Source organism: Gobio gobio (genome assembly GCF_949357685.1).
Source record: "Gobio gobio genome assembly, chromosome: 11".
NCBI classification, from domain to species: Eukaryota; Metazoa; Chordata; class Actinopteri; order Cypriniformes; family Gobionidae; genus Gobio; species Gobio gobio.
Genome location: NC_137104.1, coordinates 20,667,787 through 20,686,603, shown reverse-complemented (window position 1 = coordinate 20,686,603; position 18,817 = coordinate 20,667,787). Strand labels below are relative to the sequence as shown.

Genomic DNA, 18,817 nt, shown 5'->3' with positions numbered 1-18,817 from the left:
AAGTAGGTACTTTTTTTCTTTTTTTTTTGAAAATGAACGATGGTTTCGCTAGATAAGACCCTATTCCTCAGCTGGGATCGTGCAGAGCCTCTGAAGCCCTTCGAATCCCTTTGAAACTGCATTGATTTGGACCTTCAACATTTTGGTTGCCATTGAAGTCCATTATGTGAAGAAAAATCCTGGAATGTTTTCCTCAAAAAACTTTATTTCTTTTCGACTGAAGAAAGAAAGACACGAACATGTTGGATGAGATGGGGGTGAGTAAATTATCAGGAAATTTTCATTTTAAAGTGAACTAATAATTTTAGTTCTTTAATTCAGGGGTGTCCAATCCTACTCCTGGGGGGCTACTATCCTGCAGAGTTCAGCTTCAATCCTAATTAAACACGCCTGAAACAGCTAATCAAGAATCGCATACTCTCTTGCTGTATTCGAAATCGCGCCCTATACACTCATTCACTATTCCCTTCATTAGTCCACCAATATAGTCCACTTGAACGAGTGAATTAAAAAAATGAGTGAGTGAATTTGGACACTGAGTGCACCGGAAGGGCAGCCGCTTTTGCTTCTGCTTGCTGTTCAATAATTATTTGAAACGTAGCAAACTGGCAGCTCCAGTAGTAATGAAAAGATTTATCTTGAACTCTGCCTCTCATTATTGTGGTGCATTGTGGGATTGAATGAGTGCACTCAATAACGTCCACTATGGTTTCGGACACCACTACAAATGGCTGTCCCCACAAATAGTGCCCTAAAAAAAGCAACACTCCACTTTTTTACAACCCCCCTTGTCTATTACACCCACAGTCAATGATATTACGTCAAGTTTTAAATAGGAAAAATATCGAAACTCTTTGGTCATTTTTTGAGCGAGATGCTAACGGTCTACTGAGAATCAATGATGCTAAGCTATGCTAAAAGTGCTACCGCCAGACCCGGAGATCGGCTGAATGGATTCGAACACGGTAAAATCAACTGTTTAACTCTAGGAGAGTTGGAAAATTAGCCTATTTTCAAAAAAAGTGGAGTGTTCCTTTAAGGGCATAGGGGGCAATTTTGGACACATCATCTGAGTAGGTACTTCTTCTGAATACACTATGTTCTATATAGTATAAATGTGTGTAGCATGACTCTAATGCGAACGTACTACACTAAATTGTGTTGTCATTGTCGTGGGACTTAACAGTGTCAGTTCCGTTGCTTCACTGCCATTCGCAAATCCTCTTCCCTCTTTGGCCTCATGGGATAGTAAAGTGTCCACATGATGCACACTTTAGAATCTAGTAGGTCACTTGGGTATGTTTCGCCTACTATTTTATGAATACTGTGAATTCAGACAAACTACTCATTTCACCTACTATATATAGCATGAAAGTATGCGATTTTGGATGCAGCCTAGGTCTTTAGGGTTGCTAGAAACCTCCAGGCCAGTGTGTTGGGGCAAGTTTGAGCTAAACACTGCAGAAAAATGGAACTCCACAAGCAGAATTGGACAGCCATGGCTTTAGAGAAGATTGAAGACGGTAATGAAAATCAAAAGTTGACAAACAAGGGCTCCTGGGTCTCCTCGACCTGTCTTTGAAGTAACCTGGTTCAACCTGGCTAAAACAGAGGTTCTGGTCGTACATGAAGACCCTCATCCCTGACCCTACTGTTCATACCACAAATCCTTCATCCAGCTGAGTGAGTCAGAATAAAAGCAACAGTCCTCTTCACTTCTCTCTTCAGCAGGTGGCAAGTCCTTCAAGGAGGCCTTTTGAAGGAACTCCACAATCCGCCGGAGCCCCTGCTGCCTGAGTTAAAAGTCCTGAGGCCAAATGTGAGGAAGACTCTATCTCCTGCACTACTGGGATTTAAAAGGCCACCTGGAATGATTTGTACCTCAGCTTGATCCCTTGAGAGCCAGAAAGGCTTTGGGAAGGCAGCACCGTGTTCATAATGCTGCAGCAGAAAGTGCACAGATGCACACAAAGGCATGAATGCGGCAGCTCCAGTTGGTTTTAAACATCACTGCTATGCCATCAGGGCTATTGTGCGCGATGAAAATGAAGAGCGGGAGCCACTCAAATGCATGCCGCTGTATGGATTGGAGAGAACGTTGGCATGCAGAGACTTTATGGTGACACATTCACGTGTACACACAAACAAGATCCAACAAACAAAACGTGATAAGGGGGAAAAGTACAGACTCAAAGCAAACAGCAAGCTGGGGCTAATGCATTCTGGGTCAAATTAGGCCTCCAGCCAATGATAATAAGAATTTGGAGAGTGCATCAAATGCGGCCTTAAATGAATTCCCTCCAGACGTTTAAAGCAAAACCCAGGCAGTAGCTTGACAGAAGTACCTGTGGGCTTTTTTGGAATATAATGCATGAAATGTTCCTACAACCTGACAGATATTAATGAAATAGGTGTTCTGGGAAATTGCAAGGACATAAATGCTAAAATATTAGCATTTTTGAAAGTACACCCACAAAACTAAAACATGACAAGTTAACACAAGAGGTGTTTTAGAACAACTTACCAATGTTGTCTGTACAATGTCATATTCAATATTTCAACTTTTGTCATGTTACACACTGATACACTCTAACACAAATAGACTTGCAAAGAACATTGTAACAAAAAGTTCATTTGCATCGTTTAAATGATTTTCATAAAAGAAAATCTTGCACATTGTAGTTTGGTTCGGTTGTTTCTGAACACTGAAAATGCCTGCAGAGGTTATTTGCAATGCTGTGTTTAGCACTTAAACCAGGCTAATACATCTTCCTATTAGCTCAGCGACCGATTTGTTCAGGATTTATTAGCTTAGTCACTTCCTCCCTCACTTCCTCCTTTTCTTATCCTCAGCTGGTCTATCACACCCACAGTCATTTGAGCCAACAATTGAAACGATTAAATAGCTAGTTCATTCAGACTACACCTAAAATATAAGGTCTCTGCCACAATCCACATTGATTTCTGAACTTGGAGTGGTCTCTTAATTTTTCCCAGAGCTGTATATCTTCTAACTTTACGGTTGGTCAATACATGGGCGAAAAGCCATAGAAATATAGAGACAAATGTTTAGTCAGCAGGGTTTAAGGAGCCCCTTTTGTATAAGCTTGACCAAACCTGTCAGTTATCCCCTCTTTTATGCACACACATTTTTTTTCTATATAAACTTTCCATTGACTTCTGTTGTTTTAATATTGAGCTAGGCCTACTCTACGGTATTACATTTTGGGGTCAGTGAGACTTTTATTCAGCAAGAACGTATTAATCAAAAGTGACAGTAAAGGCATTTATAATGTTAAAAAGGACTTCTATTCAAATAAATACTGTTCTTTTGAACTTTCTAGTCATCAAAAAATCCTTTGATTTTGAAAAATATGCATCACAGTTCCGACAAAAATATTAAACCGCTCAACCGTTTTCAACATTGATCATAAGAAATGTTTCTTGAGCAGCAAATCAGCATATTATAAGGATTTCTGACGGATTATACAACACTGAAGACTGGAGTAATAATGCTAAAAATTCACAGCACAGGAATAAATATAAATGACATTTCAATATAATTTAAATAGAAAACAGTTATTTTAAATTGTAATAATATTTCACAATGTTACCGTTTTTACTGTATTTTTGATCAAATAAATCAGCCTTGGTGAGTACAAGATTTCTTCCAGAAACATAAAAAAAAACATACCAATTTTTGCAGACATTATTTTCTGTTTTATTAAGCTGCTGGTATTACACAATGTAGGTGATTTCAGGTTTTTACTATCCTTTACTATTGAATGTAGGCTAAATCTGATCCACACGCAGTCTCTCTCTCTCTCTCTCTCTCTCTCTCTCTCTCCCTCCCTCTCTCCTGCTGCTCCTTATCTCCATCTGGTCTTGGGTTTACCGTCAATTGCCAGCTCGCTCTCTTGCTCTCTTGCTCTTGCTCTCTCTCTCTCTCTCTCTCTCTCCTCCCCTCTTGTGCAAATCTGGCTTAGGACACAAACACCATTATCTTTACAAAATGCGCCCACATCTAAAGCTTCAAAACCATAATGTTAGCATAATGTTAGAGAAAACCTGGCCACAGAGTCAACGTCCAATGCAACAGCTGGCCATTAATCATACCGTAGTTTTACAAAACACACACCGAGGCCTATTATCAGCCATTTTAAAGGAATAATGCTGAACAAACGTTAGCGTCCCTGTGTAAAGGCCTGATAAGAGACGTCACCACAGTACGTGTCTCACAGGCTAGGCATACTAATGAAAGACACTAAACAAGTAGCAGGGCCCAGGTAATACATCATTAGCCGTGTTTGCTAAGAAGAGTATAGTTAGATGAATTTACCTGAGATGCCAAATAATTATAAAATAGGGATATTAATAAACAAATTTTAAAACAATCTCGTTTTAAGTTTTAATCTACAAGTAGTGAGAATGAGAGATCTATGAGAAATAATAAATTGCAGTTGATTCTAGCGAATGGTATTTCGCTAAGCAACCAACTAGCCATAGAAATCAAAAGAGCGACATGCTAAAGCACTCATATGAACAACACTGCATATTAACATAGTAATGTCCTGGCAACGTCCAGTACGCACAGGCAGCACCGTAACACTCACCCAAAACACTTTAGCAACCACATAGCAATGCACAAAAACATTCATAATACATTACTATGTTCTAACTGCATAGCAACATGTTAATGTAAAGTGGGGTTATATATAAAAAATGTGGGGTTTAAAACAACGCAATGCAATACAATTATGATTTCAAAGAGTATTGTTTTATTTGGTAAACTCTATCCAAAGATTGACCCAATACTCAAATTTTTATCTCAAACAGGCTGTCAAAGTGCAAAATTGCTACAAATGTAACATCAATGTAATAACGAAACTTAAATTGAATACACAGAAGTAGTCAAAAAATAATGTTGAACTCACAGCACATGCAGTGATGGAGCTCACAGCATTTACTGTGAACAGAGCCGCTTTGAGATGCGAATCATGAGCTGCTTGCGTTCACTGAACGTTGCGTTCTGAACCTGTTTAATTAGATCACAGCCTTTAGTGCAGTGCAGAGGAACTTTGTGTTTGATCAACTCCTGATGTGACAAAGTGCTCTCACTATGGCAATAACTATAACACTGCTAGAGTATAGGTTCAGCACTGATGGACAGTTCCCTAACAACATCCTCTTCTCCACTCTGAAAGAATGGCCAAAATTGAGCTGAAATGGCTTTCTCTGACCTGTGCACCAGAAGCGGCTCCATCGCTTTAAACTGTGTCAAAGCACTGAATACAGTTGATAGACTCCAATCAATTCTTCCACTAGAGCTGTTCCTTGCCATTGATTTTTGAATTTAATATTATAGAGTGCATACTTTCCTTCTACTTCCTATTTATAACATATTTTGATGGTTTTAGTCCAAAACCAGAAAATAGATCTTCCCTCATACTGAAGCCAAAATTCACAAGCTTGTGTAAAGACTTTCTTTGTCTTTGACAAGGAAAAAATGTATCAAATATAAAGAGCACTGCTTTCATGTGCTTACACTGTCCACCTTTAAAAAAAAATCTATATGCCATATTGAAATAGATTTCTGAAAGACTATTTCTGCAGTCACTATCTACAAATCCCAGACGCCGGGTCTGGAGAAAGACATGGAGAGGAAGGAAATGGGGAATGGAATCGGGACGCGAGAGATAGTGGAGAAGGAAATAGAGACGGAGGTAGATGAGGGATGGGATTAGAGCATTGATATGAATCATATTAGCGTCTCAATAGAGTGTTCGAGTCAAGCTCGTAATACAAATTACGGCGGAGAGGCTAAGAATGGGCTTACGAAGCTGACCCTCCGGATTTCAAAGCACCGTTGATGCGTTAAGTTGCTCCTCCTCCCTGCGGCAGGCAGGTTCCACACTGGTGCGATAGTGAGAGCGGTTTAAAGCCTTATCGGCAGTGTCAAGCCTCCAAACATCACACTGACAGTGAGAGCTCACACAGAACAACAGGAAAACAAAATTCAACTGAATTCTCCAGTAGGGCTTCCTCAAAGCACATCTAGTGATATAAGCAACACTGAGGTTGCCCTGTTGGGCATCAGTCTGAACAGATGCAAACCTGGAGCTATCAGTCAATCTGATTGTGATAGAACAGAGCAAGAAATCGAAAACGAGAAAGCACATCAAGATGAGGCATTAGAGTCTATGTCAGTGAGTCAGAGTGGGTAGGCAAGGAGGTACAAAGGTGTAGGACTCACCGCGGCACTGTCTGTTCCTCATCCTCTATATGCTCATTGTCCTGACCTCGCATGTCACTCAAGGAAGTGCATTTACCTGTCGAGTGTGTGCAGCAACCTATAACGCAGTTCAATCTGTCAAGCCTCCAGCAATTTGAACGCTCGCCGCACCTCTCTGCAATGGTTACAAACCACAGACCAAATAGGTGAGGAACAAGTTAATTAACCTGTCCATCAGTGAGGCTTTCTTCACTGTTAAAGCGCCACTGTAATGGCCATGTTAGCTGAAGCGGCTCTTGATACAGGGAGTTATTTCAGTCTTTTACCTGGCTTTAGTCAGCAATCATGCAGCATGGATGGACTAGCGAAATGTCCTCTTCCACTGATCTATCTCGTCAGTCAGCACAGCGTTTCTACTGCAGGAGCTGGCCAATCACTCCTGTGTAAATCTGCATATAAGCAAAGTGCACTGACTGAGTCACTAGAAGTAATACCTACCCTGAAGTGTATGCTTGGAATACTACTTTCCTGAGTAGTTCTAAGTGATTTCTTTAAAATGTCATTGACTGATCTCACTGAATGAGGTGTCCTAAAATATCCCTCAGACATCCTTATCCTCTATAAAATAAAGTGTGGTTGGAATCTTTGTTTAGCCAGTCAGAAGACTTTCAGGTGCTTTCTGCCTGTCCAGTCATTCATCACATTGCTTTTGAAAACTTTTGCAACATGCTACTGCTTTCTGACTACGAAGGTGGGTTCAAGCAGGGTTTTGAAAAAAAAAGAGAGCGTGTTTACTTCAGTGGCTGAAAGCCTTAAAACAAAGCATGATAATAACTCTACACTCTAAAAAAAAAAGGTTCTATATGGCACCAAAAATGGTTCTTGGCTCGTAATCTGCAATATAGCACCAATTCTGGTGCTTCAGTGGTTCTTCAGTGGTTCTTTGACTAAGGTGCTACATAGCACCGCTAACATATACAGAATATATACATATACATATAATATATGGTGCTATATAGCACCAAAAGTGGTTCCTCTATGATTACGACGAAGAACCATTTTTGGTGCCATATAGAAACTTTTTTTAGAGTGTATAAAGTTTGGTCCAACTTTATATTAGATGGCCTTAACTACTATGTATTTACATCAAAAAATAAGTACAATGTACTTATTGTGTTCATATTGTATTGCTAAACACTTTTGCTGATATTGAGGTGGGATACGGGTAAAGTTAGGGATAGGTGTGGTGATATGGGTAAGTTTAAGGGTAGGGTTAGGAGTAAGGGAAGTGTCATGGGTGTAATTATAAATGTAACTACAGAAATTAATTTAAATGTAAGTACAATGTAAAAATGTGTATGTAAACACATAAAAGAGCAATGTATCAAATTAGTAATTTAAATGTTAGTACATAGCAGTTAAGGCCACCTAATATAAAGTGGGTCCTTTTATAATGGTTATAATTCATCATAATATTCAGAATAGGGAAGTCCGCACTACAACAATAACGAAGCAGGTGAACAATATCATTGTAAACACTTTGAGAATCATTTATTTTCAGCTAATGAACAATAAAAACATTGACAGCCAATCTCTCTAAAGAGCACAAGATTTTAAAGTGGTAGATGACAAAACTGCAGTGCGCTTATAATAAACCGAACATTATCGTCCATTGGTGTGGATGCTAATAGTTATTGCTATCTTTATAATGTTTAATTAAAATTTAATAACGTGCAGCGCTTCTGAAAATACTTTCCATTTCGACTGACATCATCAAGGCAGTATGGGTGGGGAAAACAGTCAAACATGCATTGAACAATTCTACAACACTATTACAACTAGGCAGTGTTGGGAGTAACGCGTTACAAAAGTAATGCATTACAGTAATTATTACTTTTTGCTGTAACGCAGTAGTGTAAGGCATTACTAATCAATTTTCAGTAATATTTTACTCTGTACATTTTCAGTAACGCTCAACAACACACTTTTAGCCCGAAATGTAATTGTTAAAAAAAAAATTAAAAAAGGAAAAAGAAAAACAGCAAGATCGCGAGACATTAACGAATGAAAAGTGCATGTAAGTTACCTGTTCGTGGTCAGTTAATAGCCACGTGTGGTGTCCAAGTTTGTAAATAAAGACTAAATGACAGCTTCTGATATATTTGTATAGCGATTCATTTCATTCATGCTGGTGTACCTTTGTATTGTGTGACATAGTCCAGTGAAGGCGGGTTTAGGGCGGGTTTTACAGGAGTGCCGCAAGGCATGATTACAGCCTCTGTGCTCGTGCTGGCCAGTGGAAAAGTGGCTATAAAGAAGGCTTAAAGGCTCTGTCGTTTCAAAAGAATAGCACAACGGCGAGCGCGTCGAGTAGGCCTATACCTCCCCAAACGGACGAGGCGCGCGCGCAGTTTGCGGAGGCTCGCGCTGCGGAGCCAAACGAAAGTATAAACCAGGCTTAATGGGGCAGAAGAAGACTGTACATTCGCGAGATGGACATATGCGAATTACTTCGAGTTTGTCAGAGATAAGGACAAGAAGAATGTAATAGTCAAATGCAACCTTTGTCTAAAACCGAGAGAACTATTGACGTTGCGAAATAGCACTAGCAATAATTACTAGCAATGCCTCTTGTCATGGCATTAAAGTTTACATACAGTTCATTGTGTCTAATATGAATAGACCCAAGCTACTAGGGCTGCTGATAGGTGGGGGGTGGGACCTTTTGTCCGGGCTTGAATTTGAGGGAGGTCCCAGAAAGCGATCACAATTTTGACTGAGCGAAACTAGTGCTGCAAACTAGGGTAGCAAAAAGAGATGGTTTGAGGGTGAGTTTTCAGCCATTTTCCTCCTAAAACCCTTTCCCCTTACCTCAAATTAACCCAGTAGCTGGACTGCTGGCTTCAGTGTTTGCACTTTGTAGAAGGGTGAATATGTGAGAGGTCATGGTTGTGGTGGTGGCATTTCATGACATGGGGTTTGCTGAAGCGATGTCCTTAAAGTCAATACAAAATCAAAACGGATGCTATTTACTTTTTAATGCACATTCTTGGTCTTCTTGTGCATGATTCACTGGTGCGCATTATTTCAACTAAAAAATGTTTGCCTTCGTAAATTTCCATCAAAATGTAATAACTTGCCCTTCTGCCTCTGAATCTGAAATGACTTTCCTTTTCAGATGATGCGAGGAATCTCTCTTTCTTTTAACCCCTCGCCTCCAATCGCCTGGCCCCATACTGGTATAATGCACGCATTTGAATGATCCAGCCAATGAATGAAATCAATTCCCTTATGAAAATGGTACATACACCGTTTTACGTTCACATTAATAGCAGACACTGTGTACATGTTTCTACAGGCCATGATCTTATTCACAAACTATCTGTGAATCCAAAAAAAAATATTTGAACATTGGGACACCTCAAACAATCACAGTAATTAACATGCGGTGCTGCATCTCCTTGTTTAAACTGATTGTACAATGAACAACAAAGCGTTCAGTGTGCGTTCCAATCAATCAGATCAGTCAATCCATCTAATGCAAGTTTCATTTGTGCATCTCTGTATATTTATTGCTGTGAGTCTCTTGATCTAGATGCATAAATATAGAATTCCATCAGCAGATCCACATGGACATGATAAAAAACTTTATTATTCATCATTCCTCTAATTAAGAGAGTTCGTTATCTCACTCTCTGGCCCCAGGGGGGTTTATTTTGCTGATGAACACATAAGTAGTATGCAACGGAAATGCCAATTAACCCCATTTACGCTTCCAGGCACTCCACACCTGCATGAAGACAGACTGCAATAAAAATCCTTTCACAATACCTCCACAAAGAAACAGATGCCTCATATTACCAGAAAGACATACCATCAAAACACAAATGCAAGACAAAGTTCACTCTCGTGCACACACATATATATATATGTCAAAATGGATACAAAGTGGTCATTTAACACTAAACCTAAACCGCAATTTCAAATGCAGCTGCAAAGGTGAGTCTGAGTCACACACACTAGGTGGATTGTCACTTTGCAGCATGTGTCAGCTATAAAGGAGATCTGACAGTTAGCACTTTGATATGTGAGTCTTCAAAAGCAATATGAGGCACATAACACAGTGCCAGCGAGGCTGAATAACCTATGCCTAAATTACAGGTGCATCAGTCACAAAGCTATCAAATGACTTAAAATGTCAAGGAGAACATCTCAGAAATAACAACAATATGCCAGACATGCACAAACGGCATCAGTGAAATGGAATAGTGGCTGAAAGTTGGCACTTACTGACAGAGGCAGCCTTCACAGCATAATTGCTAAATGCCACAAAAGTACGGCTTAAATAAAACTCACAGGATTGAATCGGCACCTCTGTGACCCAGAATAATACAAAGCTTCACATAAGCTATGCTTCACAAAGGAGGGTTTTGCAGAGCTATACCTCAAAAATGCACGTAAGGAGCACAAATCCTACAAAAAGTAGCCTGATGAGTGACCTTTCACCCTATTACCTACATCCAAACAGGGTTGTGTTTGGAGAAAGCCAAACCCATTTATTAATCTTGTGATGGATGTCTAATTGTATGTGGAATACTATACCTCACTGAGGTCATTAGGTCTCATGATTCCCTATGATTGTTGTATAACAGCCCAGGAATATTAAATCCATATGAATTCAATGTTACAAACATCATTCCTTTATATTTCCACAAGTCGTCACATGATTTTCACCTTCATTACTCAAATAATTATTCTCATAAATAGTGCAATTTCACACTACATACAGTGGTGGACAAAATTATTAGAAAACTTGGCATCTGGGAGTCATTATTTTCCAAGAGGACAATGACCCAAAACATTCTTCTAACTATTGCCGGAACTACCTGCGATGGAAGGATTCTGCTGGAACATTGAAAATGATGGACTGGCCCCCTCAAAGTCCCGACCTCAACCCCATCGAGCACATTTGGGGCGAGTTGGAAAATAAACCGTACGGATATATTATACATTCAAGGGAAAGCCTTTGGCCTCAGCTGCAGAAGGCATGGGATACAATTATTGTTGAAGTTCTCAGAGGAAATATATTGACACTATGCCAGAGAGATGTGCTGCTGTAATTGCTGCTAAAGGTGGACATACCAAATATTGAAGCTAAAAGTGGATAAAAACAGTACGACTCACTTCATCTGATATGTGTTGTGCTCAGAGCAACCATCTGCATGTTTCATGAACATTATGAAATTAAATCACGTTTTGGAGGCAAAAAAAAAAAAATCAGGCGTTCTAATTCTGGCCACCACTGTAGTTCAAGACATGTTCAACAGCCTGTCAAGAAGAAATGTAGCTGTTGCCAAGCAAAGAGTGGTCCTGCCCCTTATAAAGACCTTGATGTTTCCGTTACTTAGCTCTAAAATAAACAAATATTTTCACAAAAATTAAATGATTAAATACTGAAAGAGCATCCTACTATACTTGAAAGAATTCATAAAAAACAAATAATAGGGTACAACAGGGCTAAAGGCACACCTTAAGAAAAATGTGCATTTAACTACTCCCATAGTGAATGATTGCAGAAAAAAATATACATGTTTGTATTTCCATCACATAACATTGATGGAGCAAGAGATTTTGTGTGAAAATACATCATAAAAGTAGTATATTTTATTTAAAAATCTTTAAATGTATGAGCAAGGTGGGCCTTTTACCCCACACACTTTAGCTAGAGTAATATGTTTAGTAATGTTTAGTAAAGTTAATACTTGTTAGAAACAAACACTTTAGCTAAGTTTGTACTATTCTCTGTTCATTTTGATAAATAAAATAATTCATTTTTGTTCAATAAATAAGCTGTCATCAACATATGTGAATATAAAAATATATTAAAAAAATACAGACACAATTATTTTAAAAAGTAACGATTGTGGCTGCATTGAAGGAGAGCCCATAATAATTTAGCATAGCTTTACAGTAGTAACAATACATATATTTTATTATATAATATGATTAATATCATATTTTTAAATATGATGGTTTCATTATAACAGTGATTGTCTCTAAGGTGGACAGTCTGGACACCCAACCTAATATATGGTTATTACCATCTGAATCTTACCATGTCATGTCAACAAATGGAAAGTCAGCCAGCTATTTATCATGTTAATTATTGTGCCTTTAGCCCCAACAGCAGGTGTGCGTTTTACCCCATATACCATACTTTTACATATTCTTCTGTTATTGAAAAACTGTTGCTGTAGTTACCTTGAACAAAACTGAAAATCATTAAGACCTTTGTCTCAAAATATATTCAATAATTTTAGCAATTCTCATTTGGTACTTAAATCTACAACATTAAAAAAAACCACCAAATATTATATCAATTTAGCACAATATTAACTTTGCGCTGCTGCCCGTGATCCCATCAAGGATCAGCCAAATTTCCAAGTGCATCTTGAAAAGAGGACATTTTGGAAAGTGCTACGGCAAGTTTTTGTGCCATCTAGGGGTTTAAAGGAAAATAAAATTGAATGCGCCTTTTACCCTGGTGCGCCTTTAGCCCTGTAGTACCCTAATAATAATAATAATACGAAAGAATACATGCAGCATGATAAAAAAGATTTAAAAAAAGGTCATGTAAATTAAAGATGTGCCGCATGTTGTAAAATGTAAATCATTTGGTCTAATTCAAGTAAAAAATTTAAAATATATATATGACTAAATATTAGGTTGCACCAATACACTTAATTTTAAGGGTTAGATCAGGTAAAAGTAGTTCCTTAAGGTAAAAACTGCACATTTGCATGAAACACAGACTGATACTCATGCATCACACAAACATTTCAGTCAAATAAATCAAAAACTGTAGCACAATACCCCGGATTCTGTTTCACATCAATACTTACAACAAACGCAACAATCAAAACCACCCAACCACTTTCAGTGTTCCTCAATCCTGTTCTTGCAGGACCCTCACTAGTGCACAATCTATTTGACACACTCATTTCACTTCATAGAGCATGTTGCAGATGAACTGAACGGTGAAAACGGGTGTGGGAGACATCCAAACTGTGCCGTAATCAGGAAATATTGATCTATATACGTGCAACCCTGCTCCCGAAGGGCCTACAGCAATGCATATTTTGAATGTCTCCTTTACAACCTTAACAGAAAAATACAGAGACGTTGTAAGCATTACATGATCTAATTTTGGGTAGTCTGTCACTTACAGTTCCTGTTCATATTTATACTGTTACTACACCAACCTATTTGAAGTATTAAAATCTGTTTGTACTGCAAAACGTACTGATAATATCACAGCTGGCACAATGCACGTGATGACAGACACAAACTCAGAACACAATCAGTGTAACACACGACCAGGGTTGGGGACTAACTAGTTACATGTAGATTACGTAATTTAATCACACAATAAATGTAACTGCAATCAGAAAAAATATGTAATTAAATTACAGCTACTTATAAAAATATTAATGATTACAAAGGGGGTTACCAATACATCTGTTTTCTGTAAAAAGCTAGGATATGTTGAATAATACACAAAGCATGATGTCTCCTGCCATTTAAAGGCCTTTTAGTAAACCGATGCTATTCTGGTGCTTTTGATTGGCTCTTGTTTGAATTTGCAGCGCACCACGTCTGCCAATTACATTAGTCCCCATTGCTGCTGAAAGCTTTAAGCTACATTCTGTCTGAGAGATGCCATCATGGTGAGTGATAAAAATGTGTTTCAGTGCTGGAAAATAGAAAAGTAATCCAAAAGTAATCAAACGTAATCAGTTTCATTACTTGAATAAAGTAATTGAAAAGCTATCTGTAACCTATTACATTTCCGAAGTAACCTTCCCAACACTGCACACGACTATACAAAGGGAATTTCATTTGTACAATATTTCACTCCAGAAATATGCATGATGCCCTAAATATCAGTTTTTTTTAATTCCCTTGAAATTATATAGTAATTGCTACTTTTGACTTATCAATAAACTTTTACAATATTTTACAGTATATATATATAGATAGCATTTATCAAATGGTACAGTAACTTTTTACCCTTTTTTTACCCTAACCCTTCCTTGAAGGGATAGTTCACCCAAAAAGGAAAATTCTGTCATCATTTACTCACCCTCAAGTTGTTCCAAACCTGTATGAGTTTCTTTGTTCTGCTGAACACATAAGAAGATATTTAGAAGAATCTTTGTAACAAGGCAGATAGAGCAACCACTGACTACCATAGTATTTTTTCCCCTACAATCAATGGTTTCTCTATCTGCTTGGTTACAAACATTCTTCACTCTATCTTCTTTTGTGTTACGCAGAACAAAGAAACTCATACAGGTTTGGAACAACTTGAGGGTGAGTAAATGATGACAGAATTTTAATTTTTGGGTGAACTATCCCTTTAAAAACTGCACATTTGCATGAAACACAGACTGATACTCATGCATCACATATACACTTCACTCATGCATCACATAATCATATAGTAATTACTACTTTTGTAGTAAAATGATTTGTATTATCTTAATATATATATATATATATATATATATATATATATATATATATATATATATATATATATATATATATATATATATATATATATATATATATATATATATAATTTATCAAATGGTACGGTAACTTTTTCCCTTTTTTTCCCAGATCTTGGAGCATCAGGTGATGAGTTCAATCAGATGTGTTAAATATAAGAAAACATGCAAAATATGCAGTGCTTGGGCACCTCCAGGACCCGGATCGAGAAACACTGATATAGCCGTAATCAGTTTCAGCACCACGGACAGCGACTATTCAAACGTAAGACTCGAGCACACAAGCACTCAAAAACACTTCAGGTCAACTTGCCACTCAGTTATGCTGCAGGGCCCATTGAAATGATGTTTTAGAGGGATTTCTAGGCTACACTACAGCATCCATGTGGTGGCTCAGTCCTGAAAAGAAACCTTATAAAGACACATTCAATTAAACTGTTTCACTGCAAGGTGGATGAGACCCTGGCGAGAACAATTATTGCACACAGTTATATTACTTACTGCGTCGTGCAGACTCTTTTGGGAACGGTCTGTGGAGATGGTCCTTGAGGGATGCTTGATATAACCGACGTGTGTGTACGTGTGCGCACTAGTAAGACGACAGGTAAATAAATACGGTCTTCTAATTGCTCGCGCTAGGCGTTCACTACGCACAGCTTCGTATTAAACTTCAACCACCAACTGTCTCTGTGCGCGTGAAATTGCTCTTGTACGATTAATATTGCGTGCGTCGCGATTCGACATGTGCGAGATTAACCTTGCACAATTGCTTTTAAAATATTCGGGTAGTTAAATAACAGTCGAATGTTTCTAAATATTAAAAAAAACAAGGTATACAGTTGTGCTTCGCGTAAATGTATTGCTCGATTACAACGACTGACAACAATAAAGATAAAGCGCACACGCAAAAAGAAGCGATTACGAGTTGTATTAGACGTAAACGTTTACACACTAATGTTTACAACGGTCGTTTTTCGGAAATCGTACGAATATAGACGCGTAGAGTGTACTTGCCATGATTCCGTCGTCTAAAAGACTTGCAGGTGAAAAATAAATACCAGATATCGATGGGAATTAAACGGCTCATGAGAGTATCCTCCGCGGAAACTAGTCAGGCATGAATGTATGTGATGTAATATCGGCAAAAAAGAAACACGGTAGCTACACACGGACGACGACAGCTCGCGGAGCCTCCCTCTCCTTCCTCGCGCTCTCTGTACTATCCCTTGCTCACTCACGACGTCACAGGGCAGTGCTCCTCTCTCTCATCTGCAGTCTGTAGTGTGCAGTCTGCACACTACATGAAGACACCGCCGGTGAATAGAGTGGGAATTAAAGCGCTCATTGGCTGACGGAAAGACAGATGGTGCGCTCATATCCCAGATAAATAGTGCAGACCTCCTCCCTGCGCAGCGTGGATGAGCCAATGGAAACCCGTGGACTCCAGATCTCCTCTTCTAGTGAAGTGTCACTTTGATGCATGTAGTCATTCTGTCACTGCATTATATTTATCCGTCGACTGGAGCATCTTGATTCTTTTGTGAGCCGAATGAAGCTGGAAAAACATGGTTTGTTTGCCTCCCAGCCTATAGTCCGTTGGCTGGTTTTACATGGTGTTTGGGCACTTTTTAGCTGGTCCAGACGGTAGACCATTTGAACACTAGGCTTGTCCTGGTTGGAAGACCAACTTAAATCTAGCAAAACCACTTAGGCTGTTATAAGATGCTTTTTAGCAGAGTGTGCTCTTAATATTAAAGGTTCTTTATTGGCATTGATGGTTCCATGACATCCATGGAACCTTTCCATTCCGCAAAAGGTTATTTACATAGAAAAAAAGGTTCTTTTGATTTTTGTTCTTCACACTAAGAAAAAGGTGGTTCCTCGGGGAACCAAAAATGGTGGTTCTTCGTCATTGCTCATTTCTAAGAGTGTGGAGTGGCTACTCTTTTATTATTACAGTGCTTTGAATGCAGCATTGTATTGACATTCCTTCATCATGTTTTACTTCGTATGCTGCTGCATGATTTTAAAGCTTAAATTACTTAACATGCCATTTAATAAAAACATTGAAATCAAATATCCCATTGACATTGATATATTTGCATGCGGCTATGCGACAGGTCTTCTTTCACTGATTTATTTCCATATTGATTTATGATGATTATTTCTGCCAAGGCTGTATCACAACAACAGCAAAGAATCAGAACCAAAGTCTATAAACCTAAGCTGTTTAGTTTGTTGTCCTATTACCCAGTTGTGAATTTTTTAGCCATGGAATCCCTTAGGAATTGTAAGTGGGTTTTCAGAATAGGCAATTTACAACATATGGATAAAATAAGGGATGTGGTAAATATTACTTAGAGGTGTTTTGTTCAACAACATCAGTAATACTAAATATAATAACTAAAACGTGAATTTTTAGGCACTTTTGTTACAGTCTGTAAAAAACAATGCCTTCAAATAGAGGAAAATCACCTTCAAACGTCTTTAGGAAATTTCCTCCTCATAATCCCAAAACTATTATTTATTCTAAAAACCAATAGAAAATTCCCAAGGGAACCCATGGTGAATTAGCTTTCCAGATGCCCGAACAGCTGTGCTCTTTCCGTATTTCCTTGAAGAAATATAAACCGATAGTTCCCAGTTTCTTGTTGGGAGTTTGGGAATGGAAGAGTTCCTCTGTCAGAGTGCTGCTCTAAATCCTGTGGCTCTGTTCTTGGCAGTGGAAGCCGAGAGGATGAGTCATGCTGGTTGAAAATGATATCTCACTATTCGATGAGAGCAGCATTTATCATGTGCGAGTGAGGGTGCATGCAAACATTTAATTATAGACCTAGTCCATTAGGATGTCAACACCTCAGCAGTCTCTTTCCCACAAAGTCAATAATGACCTTTAAAACTTTTTGATTTGCTGGGAAGAAATGCAATGCAATTTTCATGTTTGCAACTACTGGTGGTGCACCAAAGTAATCAAACGGATGGCCATAAGTAAACCCAAACCACCGGCACATCTCATTTCATCCGAGGATCGCCCTTAAACTCTTCTGAGCATTCGTTCTGTGCTCTCGCGTTAGACGGAGGGGAAATTGGACAGTGTGCAGTGGGCTGCAGTAATTACTCATACAGACGCTGTCATACTCATGACAATAGATTGTCCTTGCTGAGCGCAAACAGAGGAGTACAGTAGGATAGGGAGCACTTCATTATTCCCCGCTGCAAATGTTTTTTGTACAGCCACTTTCAGGGAGCTCTCATTTACATATACAATGGCACATGGTGGAGGCAAACCATTTACATGAGTCCATAAGCACTATAGTTTCAGTGTAGGGGACATGCATTCACAGAGGTGCTGTTTCGACACACCACTAGGCCTATCACGATTCATTTGGAAGAGGTAAAATGTATCTCTCAGTACTTGTTTACATGGCTACGAATAATTTGCAGTATTAATTTGAAGCAATTATTATTAGCGGTGCTTGCTAAAACAAGCTCAACTCATCCTGCACCATGTTTTACAGACATGAATCGTATCTCAAAATGTGCAGTTTGAGGTCTGCTGTTACTTTTGTGAGGTTAAATGTATAATTTTCACCCAGTGGATGATCACATTACACGATTACATGATTTTCCTTTTCATTATGGATTTACACTGAAAGAGCCATAAAGATCCATGAGGGCTCTTTTCAATTTGCCCGCTATATGTAACAACCAAGCAACACTCAGAAACCATAGCAACAACCTAGCAACACCCAAGCATTGTTTAAAATGCTTGAAAACTTAGTTGGTAAATCATTTATTCTTGTAATGTTCATATATGAATTGAGACAGACAGACATACAGATAGACAGATAGATGGGTGGATAGATATAGAGATGGATGGATGGATAGAAAGAGATAGATCTCTATATCTCATGATAGATGACGGATGGATAGATGGATGAAAATATAGAAATGGATAGAGAGAGATAGATCTCTATATCTCATGATAGATGGATGGATAGACATAGATGGA

The 18,817-nt window shown here is 38.5% G+C and overlaps 1 protein-coding gene across 1 annotated transcript in view; it reads right to left on the bottom strand.

The window, feature by feature from the left end:
* gabbr1b (gamma-aminobutyric acid (GABA) B receptor, 1b) overlaps nucleotides 1–16,085 on the bottom strand; it is a gene marked incomplete at its 3' end in the record, with an annotated part of 158,698 nt that extends 142,613 nt beyond the window's left edge. The window contains exon 1 of the mRNA XM_079828501.1: nucleotides 15,307–16,085. The remainder of the gene's footprint in view (nucleotides 1–15,306) is intronic.
* Between the last annotated feature and the right edge of the window lie 2,732 nt (nucleotides 16,086–18,817).